This window comes from Hippichthys cyanospilos, chromosome 12, assembly GCF_059441005.1.
Source record: "Hippichthys cyanospilos isolate Australia breed blue-spotted pipefish chromosome 12, RoL_Hcya_1.0, whole genome shotgun sequence".
Classification (NCBI taxonomy): Eukaryota; Metazoa; Chordata; class Actinopteri; order Syngnathiformes; family Syngnathidae; genus Hippichthys; species Hippichthys cyanospilos.
Genome location: NC_142380.1, coordinates 4,141,880 through 4,154,947, shown reverse-complemented (window position 1 = coordinate 4,154,947; position 13,068 = coordinate 4,141,880).

Genomic DNA, 13,068 nt, shown 5'->3' with positions numbered 1-13,068 from the left:
TTCATTAACTGAGGGTGCGCCTTATAATCCGGTGTGCCTTATCTATGGAAAACCTTTTAAAATATGTCATTAATTGAGGGTGCGCCTTATAATCCGGTGCGCCTTATAGTGCGAAAAATACGGTATATTGGACTATGACGGTTAAGGGGCCCTTTTTGCTTGAAAATGATCAGACCACTATAAAATGTGTGTGTGTGTGCTTCATACAGACAGTACTTTTACATATTTCAAATTCAAACGATTCGATTAGATCCACGCGCGCAAACCTTTTTAAAGCAAAATCAAATGTCAAATTGTTCGAGCACGTCTACATCCATCCATTTTCTGCAGCGGGCGGGGGCGAACGACCATTCACGGACCCAATTACACCTGGGGACAATTTAAAACCCACCTACCATGTTTTTGTACTTTGGAAAGCCAGAGTGCAGGCACGGGGAGAACACGCAAACTCCACATTGAACTGCGAGGCGGACACGCTAACCACTCTTCCACCGTGCCACCGTAACACAGTCTTATCATAGCAGCCTCTCTCCCTCTTAAGATATTTTGACCTCGGCGTCAACTAAAGTCACCGTGAAATCAAACGCATGACTCAGCTTTGGCTTTTTACACAGTGCTCAGACATACATTATATTACTCTGCCGTTTGGGGAATTACCAGCGCGCCGGAGTGCTATTATTAATTCAACATTCCCCTTCTCAGCAGGCGAGGGGGGAGATTTCTGGGAGTTTTCTCTCTCAACAAAACACGGCTTATAGGAATTGAAGCGTTGAGCTTTACCAAAGCAAAACATCATTATTGGATATCTGCGCTAATACGGGAATAGCAAATCCCCGTGACACGTGTACTGAAATTAGCAGCTTCGGGAGCGTCTTCGCCGGACCGGACCTCGCTTCGCTTCCTGCCCCCCCTCTGGTACCGGGCTGCTAATACGAGCCGCGACTTTGCGGTGCGCTGTAATCCGACAACGTTTTGACAGCTGTTACCATGAAGGAAGTGGGTGCAACTCAAACACACGTATATATTCACACATACACACACTTAGAAACACACACGCTTGAAGAGAAAAAAAATGAAGGAATCTTCAACCTCTTTCTAAGTTGTGAGAGAAAGGAAAAATGGTGGAATGTTGTTATTGTAGCGCAAGATATATGTGCGCCGTTTTGCTCCGCTGCACTTTGATTGCGGCCTTGTTACTGCCATGCTCAATCATGAGCGTATATATTTGAGTACCGAAGATACAGTTGCCGACAGACTGGTTTGGTATTTTGACAAACGACCGACTCGTGTACCGTAGAGTCGTACAAGGAAAAAAAAAAGTAAAAAAAAGCAGGGCAGATCTTATTTTCTAGAATTAGATAGTTTACCCATGCCAAAAACATGGTTGATCTTAGTCCTCCTCAAAATCACGACCACCGGTTACAAATAAATTACTTCACGAAAACATTTTCACTGTCATGTTTTTAGTATCTATTAAAACATTTTTTTTGTCGCTAATTTGACTAAATACCTATTTTGTATGGCTAGTTTTCAAGTGGTAAAATGTGGTAAAATGATCGATACATGGTATAATATAATAATGTGCCATGAATTAATTTAGCATTTTAACAAAGTTCATAGTTTACTTATTTAGCTTTTAAATACATTAATAGCTAAAATTTCTGTCAAAAAATGTCATGTGAATGTGAATATGTTTTGATTTAATCCTAATCGTTAGCATGAATGATGTTAAAGAACAATGTTGTGTATTTAATTTCGGTATTTTATATTATTTGTCTGGATGCGACAATGTTAACAACTGAGAGAAAACGTAGCTGATTTTCATGTTTGCTAACATTAGCATTAGTTAATGTTAGTAATTCGTAATTGTTTTTTCTCAAATTATTTGACAAATAATAGCGTTAACGTTCAATTTTCCGCTCACTAGCGTTATTAAGTGAAGTACTAAACTTATTTCTCTCCAGCATTTCTCCAAAACGCCGGTAACGATTAAATCAGCTCACTGCTAAGTTTTTCATTATTTAAAAAACATGTCAACTTTAGGGGTGGGCGACAGAGTAATTTGTGATTTTTTTTTCTTCCAAGCATTGTAACTGAAGTTTATATAACCGTGATTTTGACTGTTAAAAACAATCGATATCATGTGAAAGTTTTCCATCCAAACAGTTATGACTTTGGGCTTCAAAAAGGCGATCCAAGCATGAGCTAAACTCTCAAGGAGAGTGAAGCATATGTGCTGACCACTATGAAAACACCTTAGCTCATGCTGTAGGTCTTTTGGAACTCATTTGTCTTTTCTTTTCTAAAGACAGAGAAACAAAGTAAAAAAAAAAAGGTTCATCACTTCCTTACCGCCTTCCCGCACCCCGCCTCGAAACCTTTCCGTATTTACGACTATTTTTGATTGTCGTCAGGCACCTATCACCTCGCTATTTTTGTCCTGTCGTTGGCTGGCGACCAATTCGGGGCGTACCCCGCCTTATGCCCAAAGTAAGCTGTGATAGATGCCATCAAATCTGCAACTCTTGGGTCAGTGGTACAGAGAGATGAATGAGTATGCAGATTTGACTTTTATTTTTGTAAGACAGTTTCAAGCGTTTCTTACAGGGGCATTAAAAGTAAAAATTTGGGAGTTTTTAACCATGCTAAAACGTTGATTTCGCACCCTAAACAGGCTCCGTTTGATTTCCATCACTGATGCGTTTCTAAGCTTTGAGGTGACTTACGACAATGGAAGAAAAAGGAAACCCACGCCCAACATATCCACGTCTTTTAGTTTCGTTTTTGTTGAGAAGGAAAGTTTTTACACCGAATCGGCCAAGTAAACGGCAAACTTTCATTTTAGATGCGACATTTTACTGCCGGCGCACACAGCTGGACATTCAATGTCGGTTACCCAGGGGAGGAACCTTTGTTGTTGAACTGCGTTCCCACGGGGATGGATTTGATTACAGGAAGATGTGTCACAGTGTGCAAGCACGTTTTTGCATTTTAATGTCAGTAAAACGTCTGTTTTTGGCTTCTTCATTCTGAGCGACCCTCGTGAGGATAACCGATCAAGAAAATGGCGGGATTTGTAGCAATGAACGACATCATAAAGGGGGCGTGGCAACTATACAGTGAGAAATGCCGGATGTTTTACTTCCTGGTTAGAAATGTGAGTACCATAAAACTGAGATTTAAAAAAATGAAATCACCAAATGTGTGCCAAATGTAATTCATTCATGTATGCATGTGTTTAATTGTGAAAAATGTAAAAATATCATGATCTAGGTTCATTAAGTCCTTTTTTCAATAATATAAGCACTTTTTTTTGTTTTGTTTTTGATTTATGAAACACTGGAACTACATTTGTAGTGGTATCTCTAGGGATATTTTACTCAGCAACTCCAGAAGACAGACATCGTCATCCTTTCTGGCTCTTCTGCCGGAAAATTCCATCACTAATGACAATGTGTTTTGGAATAAAATTTAACAAACTAAAGGCATACAACACTTTGCGAAGGAGTCACTGTAAAACAACCGAGCAAGATGTTGCTTCATGTTACATCTAATTTGCTCTTAACTTGAAAAGAAAGATATCCTGTCCTAGCTTCAAAAAACATTGATTTCGATTTGCCCGTACCTGCAGAAATCCTGGTAGAATTTCAAACCCCCTGATATTTAAATGTTAAAATGCACAATTGAGAACAATTACCGCATTTTCCACACTATAAGGCGCACCGGATTATAAGGCGCACCCTCAATTAATGACATATTTTAAAACTTTTTCAATCACTATATAGTAATACTCAAACAACAATAACTCAAATAATATCTCTCAATAGCATAATAAGTCAATGTCAATATGAGCAACCTTGTTCAACTGTAAACATACAAAAGAAACAGGTAAAGCTTACTTTATCACTTCATTCCCCATCTACGAATCTCAATATTGATTCATATATAAGGCGCACCTGATTATAAGGCTCACCATCAGCTTTTTAAACAAAATGAAGGCTTTTAGGTGCGGATTATAGCGCGAAAAATACGGTAACTTAAAACACTAGCTGAATGCTGTCAGATGAATTCAATTTGCATTGTTTCCTTTGGTAAAAGACCAAGCTGGATTTAAACCAGCGACAGGTTCAAATGTTCCACTGTAAAAATATGGATGTATGAATTTAATATGCTCTGTTAAGATTTATATAACTGTTAAAGACTGCGATTATGAAATAGCGGAAGGGCCGCACTAAATCTGAAGCGCTTTTTGAGATAGATGATAGGCCGTAAAAACAAGCTCTCGCTGGAAGAAGCGAACAGCTTCATTGCGGACGCCGCCCACGAGGGACGGCGTCTTTAAGGGCCTCCCCGCGAGCCGGGCCTGGATAATGGAGGTTTTCAACACTCGCTCATAGTCATAAAAACGTCCGCTTCGCATGACAAAGCTCGTTTTTCACAATGCTCCGAGAGAATTCCATCAGCGTAAATCGCCGGAGGACGTTGAAACACGGCAAACAAACAAAATCGATAAATAATGATAACGGTGTCGTGCGGGTTCCTCACATTGGCCCCGCATGCCCGGAAAGACTCCAGAGACCCCATTGTGGTCTTTGAAAAAAAAAGGGAGGTGGGATCAGAGCAGACGCCTGCGATTTTGGCAATAGATGCCGTGAGAGGCTGCCAGCAGAGGTGCAGGGTTAGAAACATTTATATTCACTTCCTCCTATTACTCCATTATTCATCCTAATCTCCGTGGACGCGAATGCTTTAACTTGTCTAGCAGAGCTAGGACACCAAGACAGAAGTCTTACGACAGATCCGTCGGATGTATTTAATGGTCACGCGCACGTTAAAGTGAGCATTTGATGGGAAATTGGCCTTTCGATCACATATGCAGAAAGCGTAGCTCGAGTTAATTTGAGCGTTTCTGAAAAAGTCATTCTTACATAACTGGAGCTTATTTACAAGTCTCCTCACTTATGACTTCATCAGTGAAGATCCGCAGCTCCTTTCAAGCAACTATACCGTTTAAAGCAGTGGTTTTCCAGATCGAAATATGTGAATTTTTAATATTTAAAAATGCACATCCAATCAAAAAAGAATTAAATGAAGAAATATTTAAACGTATATTTTGTGATGAGTTAATTATTATGTTAAATAGTGACAAATAAATGTTATATTCAGGAAGATTTTCAGTTTCATGATCCTAAAATCCAAGTAGTTCCCCATAGTGGAACGATTTGACGCAATCTGTCTTAATTAACCTGGAATCAACTTAACTTTAAATTAAATTAGTTGTTTATTTTTATAGAACAGAACTCAAGGGAGGACACTTGATGTTAATAATTTTTACATTTAAAAATCTTTATTTATCCATCCATCAATACCATGGACTTGGGTTGATTTATTTTTTCATTTACATTTTTATGAATTCCAAATAGGTTAAGAACGCAATCCAAATTCCCACGTTTCAAAGTGAGATAAGCATGAGCGTTAGCTTCTGGATGAATGCAGTATACTCATTTAAAAATCTCGATGGGGTTTGGTTATGTGTAGAGCGGGGCAATGAATCAAATTACTTTGATTAATTCACCATTAAAAAAAAGGAAAATTAGATTGTGAAATTTGGTTTAATATCAATTAAACTAATTGTTTAATTGTAGCCTTTGACAATTCATGTACTAGTTATGAATGTTACGTTTGTTAACAGTGATTTAAAATCCATGTACATTTTTGTCCAAATATTTAGCACAGGATTTTTTTTCTTTAAGAAATCAAGCCTTCTTTAAGGAAATATTTGTTGTGTTTATCACGTCAATTTAAATTGTCATCGTCCAGAATGACTAAAAATGTACAAAAAAAAAGATATTTTATTTTTTGCCCATATTGTCCAGCACTAGTTAAGTCCCCATTATGCCACAAACACACAAATGTTCCCCCTGCAAATACATTTTTGTCGACCGTGGTACATTCTTTTTCTCTCTAGGCTATCTCGCACTAGTCGAAGCGATTGAAGTTGCCACGTTACCATGGTTACCTTGCTTGAAACGGACCTCCAGCGAGAAAAGAAATCGGGCATGTCGAGTCCAACGCACAATTTCCTTTAATGGTTATTTAATAGTACCTGCGCTTCAGTCTGCTGTCAACAAGTATCGAAGTGACATTTCCATCAACGCCATCCGTTTTATGCGTGGGTGATGTACGGCTTTTTAATTACCCGGATAAATCTTCCAACAATGTTGATGCTAAAACAACACATAAGGGATATCGTGACGCAAGATGACCTGGAAGTTTCTATCAGCAGCTGCGCTGACCCTCAAGCCACCACACATGCTGTCTGGCGGGGAAATAAGTTGCGTTTGCGTGTGTGTGTGTGTGTGTGTGTGTGTGTGTGTGTGTGTGTGTGTTGGGGGGGGCTTACAGAGACAGGCAGTGAAGTGGATGTCCAACTCATGCCTCAATCGTGCAGTAAAGATTCCCCAGCTGTCTTCGGGATTAGCCTGTGTGCTTATGTGATTAGGATACATGGCACCGGGGCTAGACCCGGCGCCTCTGACCCGGCGACAACGTAGAGTGCGCAGAGGACGGTGCGACTGCAGAGCGCCGAGCCATGCCGCCGGAGTCCCAACTCAATTGGTTGAATTCAGAGTTGAGCTCATTTCAACCAAAACATGGGAAATGATATTGAACACGTTCGGTAGCGTTGACAAAATTTGTGGTCCGTTTTTACTGAATTTGGTAGTGAATAAGCAAAGCATTGACAGCTATAGAAATAAAAAAAAATCGTTTGGTAACCCTAAACATTTTAGGCTGTGTCTACATATAACCAGGGCGATTTAAACATGGAGAATATCCTATCTTTCTGTGTAAAAAAATCCATCCGTATAGTTTTGTTCAACCCGCAAAATCCGCAAAGTAGCCATCTTATTTTTATTTTTTTATAACTGTTATTCTACTTATGGCTGTAAAACTTCTCACAATACACATTTTTCCCACATTTGTCTGTCATTTAAACACTTAAAGTTCAAACCTTCGTGGATTGGACAATTAAGAAATAGTTAATAATAGTAACTCACGTGTATTTCACAGATTGTCAACCTTAACCTTAACCATTTTGATAATAATTCAACTTGAATTAAGATTTTTGCTATCTGGGAATACACATAAGCTTTAAAAAAATAAAAAAAGTAAAGTTACACCTAAAGTAAAGTTGCATTCCTGCCTTAATTGTACCGCATTACAGTGAGGCACCACTGTATTTTAAATAAATTGCTGCTATTGATAACATAATAAATCTCAGATTTATGATTACTGCAAAAATCTCCATTTTGGATTTGAAACCCATGAATAAAGACAATACTTCATTGTGTCATTTTGACCTAGGTTCTGCTTGTTTGAATGCAAATAACAGTATTAATAAAAATAATTAAAAAAAAATGCACACAAATGCCATGTTTATCCTTTACGCGCCAGTTTTTTGAGTAAAATATTTCCTTTTTTAATCACTATTTCAGAAGATTGTAGCTTGAAAATGGTTAGCGATAAAACGACACTATAAAAGTCCTGTATGAAAGACTACCTTCATCATTTATGTATTTATATACACATTTATTTCAAATGTGTCCAGCAAACAAGAAGATTTAAAACCATGATATATATTTTAAACTAAAAGTACTCGGCACCAATATTGGCACCGATTTTTCTTTGGCATCAATCAATAACAAAACGTCGCGCATCACAAAACTCTAGTGGTCATTTGAAACCAAATTTGAGCTATTTGTCATCAACTGGACCTCAACATATGAATTAACCCTTCAGCAATTGTGTGAAAGTCAGCTTTGTGACCAAACAGGTTTTTGACCTTCGTTGCTCCACGTTAGCCATAATATAACGGGCCGCTAAGGAATATTTAGTGGGAAATAGCGATGCCAATACGGGAAGTGTACGTACTTTGTTGGCTTGGCGGCGCTGGACACGAGCAGCCATGTTGAATGACAAAGAGTGTGTCAGCGCCGTGTTTGCGCAGGCCTCGCACAGCTGCACATTTGCCCAGCTCCACTGTACCAGACGCCGTGGCAGAACTTCAACAGTCACGCTGACCTCATGTGTCACAAGCGGACTGCAGGCACTGAAATGACTTGCGCATAAATTACACACGCGGCGATACGTACTGCTTTGGAGAATTTTCAATCCAAAACATTTAGTAAACGATTCCTTTTATGTTGATGCATATTGTGAATTATCATATTGAATTTCAAGGTGTTTCCAAACTTTTAACTAGCACTGCATGTGTACATGCCAAGTGAAAGCATCTCGCTCTTTCACTCTTGAACTCCACCGTAGCATTCCGTGTGTGGGAACGCGAGCCGAGGAGATAGTTTAATCCTCTGCGCAAATGCACGAACGTTCGCTTCAGGTCGATTCCCACCCTAGCAGCCTTTTGTGAGCGGCTAAACGAAATCCCCAAAGCACGGCGGAGTTCGGTCGAGGGTCCGTCGGCGCATTCAACAGGCGCCTCTCGGCGGGCCCGCCGCAACGACTGACCGCTTACCATTTTGTGAGAATCCGGTCATTTCTTGGACCGAGTCTTCAGATTAGCGTCGATAGCGCCGGCGGCGGTGTCGTATCGGAGCGAGTGCCTGAGCGTGTTTGTGTAGTGGGGTTGGGCTAAATAGCTAATCCATTGATTTAGTTGGAGTTAACACGCTGGCCAGAAGCCAGCAGAGACTTAAGGTTCAATTGGAGTTGGTCAGATACATGGAGGGGCGCTTGTGGGAAAGTTGGGACGTCGCTTTTATTGGACAAAAGGGGGAATTTGAAGAGGAAATTGAAATAGAGTCACTTCTTTAGACTAACTTTTGTGTATGTTTTGAAACAGAAACAATCACGAGTAAAGCATTCAATCTTTGTTTGGAATTTGAAGTCTTTTTTTCCCATTACAGAAATAAACTGACTGTCATCATCAAGCTTCTCTGTATACTGCATATATATATATATATATATATATATATATATATATATATATATATATATATATATATAGTCATGAATTACAAAACAAGACAATATTTGAAACCAACAGTGCAATAATATGAATTAAGTGAGATTTAACATAACTGAGAAAATGACAAAAAATGTTGATATTTTTCCCCCAAAACAGCAAATATTTTAAAACGTTTTATTTTGAATGAAAAGCAAATATATCGTTATAAGTCCTCTTACATGGAGGACTACAGAAATAGGAAAATATTTACTGATGAGAGGCTTGAAATTCCATGGATTTGAATCATTTTAAATTAAATTAGGTCTCAAAATGATTAATCAACAATGTTTATCAATTTCACAAATGATTGGATGTTAATTAATCAATTAACACAGTTGTAATGCGTACAACTGCGTACGTAAATTAAACTAAGGTTTTTTTGCACCGTATAAAACTGAAATTAATCTCCAAAGTTAAACCTTCAATTTGACAGCCCTAATATATATATATATATATATATATATATATATATATATATATATATATATATATATATATATATATATATATATATATATATATATATATAATGTTAGTAGCTACTTTTTATTTGATTGTAATAGAATCCGAGACTTTTGGACCCTCATGATATATTCCGCTGTAAACAAGAAGCAACAGAATTTTGTAACCAAACACAAATCAAACTAAAGCGCATTGTTGCCGTGGCAATGTAAACAGTAAGCAACATCAGCGATGAGCTCATTTTGAAGATAATGGAACAAGGGGGGCACACTGTCAAACTGCTTGACCCGCGGACAAGATGCGCAAATTCTTGGAACGTGTTAAAACACGACGGCGTAAGCGTAGTCGTCCGGGGACAAAGGAACATTCCTTGTGTCAGTGATACAACTGTTTTTTCAAGCTTGTGTTTTCAATTACCTTTGCGGGGGTCGTTGAGAGTGATGAGCGAGATTACGGCGAGACGAGGAGAGGGAGGACGGGGAAACTAACCCATCGCACAGGATGGATTTTTGCCGAGCGGCGGGAATCGGTGCGAAACCTCGACTCGGTGAATTATAGAGGGGCCGTCGGCGGGTCGAGCGAGCGTGCTCCTTTCTCCTCACGCCGGCGTTGTTTGTCAACAGCGTTCTGTTGCTCTTGGAAGTGCACCTTGCAGGTTCTTGCCCCCCCTCCCCAAGGAGCAGACAAGTTTTAACCCAAAAACATTCCAATGTACTACACGTGTTGACGGATGACTGTCCTTACAAAAATGGAGTATTCCAATTAATTTGTGGGTATATTTTCCATTTAGAGTACGAAACACCTCCTATCAACTGTTTTCAATTCAGACATCAACTGCTGACTTCACGTTGCTAATCAAATCAGCAGCACCTATCACAGTTGGGCTGAATTTAACTCAATTATGGGTCAAAAGGGCTTACCCGATATTTGGATCAGGTTCACCTGTTTCTGGGTTGTTTTATACAAAACAATCTAATTTTGAAGTTTATTACACAAAGCATCCCTTTTTTGGTTATTTGGAGCAAAACAATCCAGAAGGACAGCATCAAATTGACTCAAATATTGGGTCGGTTCTTTCTTGGATACAAACAAACAGTTATTTTGTGAGTATTAATTTACAGAGTGCACTTGAATAAATTTATTGATAGTACGATCCACAAACAGGTATTAGAGCTGAGCCCATTTGAATTCTGTTGCTAACCAGAACAGCAGCATATATAACATAACGGTAGCACACCATAGGTGTACAAATTATTTTACAATATGTCGTCTTTGCGTCTTTCGATATCATACCAGGTTCCAGTGGACTTGGACACGCGGGTGGCATGCAAAATGGGGCGATGCTTACATTTTAGGTCGCCGTGACATATACAAGTCAAAAAATTGCTTGAACTTTTTCAATTATAATTACAAAATGCTTTAAGAAATAGAAAAAAGCCCACCGCCATGTAGGCTAAGTATATAGCGCCCCTCTAGTGCCAGGGTATGATTTACTAATCTGCATCATCAGTTGACTCATCTGTTTCCCAATTTACTAACCTGTACCATCAATTTACTAACATGTGCCCTCAGTTTATAAATTTGTATCTTCTGTTTATTGATACAGTATCTTCCCTCCGTTTATTATTATGTACACTCAGCAAAAAAATTGGTACCCTTAATTTACTCATCCGTTCCCTCTTTTTACTCATCTGTACCCTCAGTTTACTAATATGTTGCCTCAGTTTACTAATTTGTCGAAACAGGTTTTGAACATATTTAACTTCAGCAGAAAAAAAAGTGTTTCATATAAAATGGTGAAACGTGTTATGGCAGGGTTTACTGTAAAAAGATTATAACTTTAACCAATTTATGACATACAATATTATTTGAGCTCTAAAATCAGATTTGAAGGCACAGCTAATTATTTGTCCACTTTGGTCAACCTCCACCCAGATTAAATATAGGACATGAAATCTATCATTTCATTTCAATTTTTTTTAAGTGACGCTTTGGCTCTTAACTGGCAGCAAATAAATAAAACAAACACACTGGATAACACACCTGATCTGCCCGCATGTAAGCTGTAATTACGCCACTTGTCACTTTGGCCAAAGAACACAATTCATTAGAAAGCAGGTGTGTTTTTCTCTAAAATGACCTACGGCGCTTGAGTTCAATGAACACACACACACACACACGTGTACATATTGCCTCCTAAAAGCGCGCGCAGATGTCCACCGACATGCTTGCTTTCCTTTCTTCGTCAGTTTGTTGTTACAGGTTTGTTGATTGAAAAAGCAGAAAGCAGGTTTTGACGTTATTTTCGCAAACTAAGTGTTTTGTTTTATTTATTCGCCGATAGAAAATATGCAGCCAAAGGTTGACTGACGCTAGCCGTTCGGGGATGCTGCTCAACCGCGTTCGCACAAACGGGGTACTGTTGAAAATGGAGGATTCCGAATGATATCGAAAAACATTTTTGTCACGACCTTTTGATCAATAATTTGACATCGATCCAGTGGATCATGTGATTTGGACAAATTTTGTATACGTGCTGCTAAACATTAAACGTTTCATGAAGTAAAAATATAGGTGTTAGGTATACTATCCGCAGGAAGGGTTTTATTTGTTAACTCGTTGAAAGTTCAGTTATATAGCTCCCAGTGACGCGATTATGTTAAAAAAAAAAAAAAAGTCCAGAGAAGCTATAGCAAAAAATGGACAAGGTATCTGAGGAATGCTAAATTTGCTATGATGGACCCTTTACATTTGAAGCACTAATGTAATTCCATATGCTGTGTTTTGGCTTGTTGAAGTGATATAAGATTACTTGGCAGGAACTACGGAATAAAAAAAAAAATTCCCTCCTGACTTTGTTCTACTTAATCATAAAAAGCTGCGGAGGGTTTCGTTTTCTTTGTTGATATAGGATCGGCGCAAGCCAAGAAATACAATGAAATATTCTTGAAAAGTCCGCTCTTGGTGGGCAACGCCGACGAGACGTCACCCGATATTCTGTGATGTCGGGATAATGGATGGTGACCCTGGATCTTATCGGGCTTTCCCTGATAAAAACTTAATGAGTCTAAAAGTGGATGCAAGGTTGACAGGTGAAATGTGCTGATACAGCGGCCTTTTCACTAAAATTTTAGGTCACACGCCCCGTTCGAGCTCAACAAAATTGGCGCACCTGTTTCAAGTATAACCCCGCACTCTGTGTAATTTGAATGTTTTCCGTTTTCCTTACATTTGATGCCACGCGCCCCTATTAACACCTCGAGAGGAATCCGCCACCTAAGTCAGCGTATTTTGGAAATTGCGCAGTACGCTTTTCTAATCTCTGTTACAAATGAGAGCCATCGAAAAAACAAGTCTAAAACTCAATTTGTGGACCGTTTAGCGAGATACGTAACCACAAACCATCTTCAACGTACTCCCCCTCCAGAAAATAAAAACATCAAATCATCATTCAAATGTCTCCAGATCGCCTTAAAAAATTTCAACGCACACACCGCATCATCGCGGGAACGCCCCAAGGCACATTTTTAACACTTGTGGCTGATCGACGCACGAGTCTTATCTGACTTAACGACGATATC